This window comes from Octopus bimaculoides, chromosome 24 (assembly GCF_001194135.2).
Source record: "Octopus bimaculoides isolate UCB-OBI-ISO-001 chromosome 24, ASM119413v2, whole genome shotgun sequence".
NCBI classification, from domain to species: domain Eukaryota; kingdom Metazoa; phylum Mollusca; class Cephalopoda; order Octopoda; family Octopodidae; genus Octopus; species Octopus bimaculoides.
In genome coordinates, this window is record NC_069004.1 from 31510668 (window position 1) to 31511586 (window position 919).

Sequence of the window (919 nt, forward strand, 5' to 3'; positions counted from 1 at the left end):
GTAGACTGGTGGGTAAAAGTGAGTGTAGATGAGCCAGGTGAAGGGGACATTCTGAAGAGTCCTGTCCAGGGTTCAATCCTGGTCAGAATGGGGGAAGAAGGCAAGTCTTTTCTTTTTTTCGTTTATACAAAAATATTTTTTTAAATACATTTCTAGATAGAGATTGAAACCTCTACCTTCATACAAGGTTATTAAATTACTAACACCATTAGGCTATCAAACTAGCACCTGAAAAACAGATCAAAAATGAGATATTTAAATCTATTTTTATTATTGATTGGACATTATTATAGATTTAAGTATCTCATTTTTGACAGCAATTAGTGTGGGGACCCGGTAGACTAGTAAGTAAAGGTGAGTGTAGATGAACTGGGTAACAGGGGACATTCTGAATTGTCCTGTCCAGGGTTCAAGCCTGGTCAGGATGAGTCTTTTTTCATTTATACAAAATTAAAAAAATATATTTCCTAGATAGAGATTGAAACCTCTACCTTCATACAAGGTTATTAGTTAAATTACTAACACCTTTCCCTATTAGGCCATCAAACCAACACCTGAAAGGCAGATTAAAAATGAGATATTTAAATCTATTTTTATTATTGATTTGATGCTGTGGTAGATTCAAGTATCTCATTTTTGACAGAAATTAGTGGGTAGACCCAGTAGACTAGTAAGTAAAGGTGAGTGTATATGAACTGGGTAACAGGGGACATTCAGAACTGTCCTGTCCAGGGTTCAAACCTGGTCAAGATGAGAGAAAAAGGTGAAAGTCTTTTTTTATATTTTTATACAAAAATATATTTCTAGATAGAGATTGAAACCTCTACCTTCATACAAGGTTATTGGTTAAATTACTAACACTTTACCTATTAGGCCATCAAACCAACACCTGAAAGGCAGATTAAAAATGAGATATTTA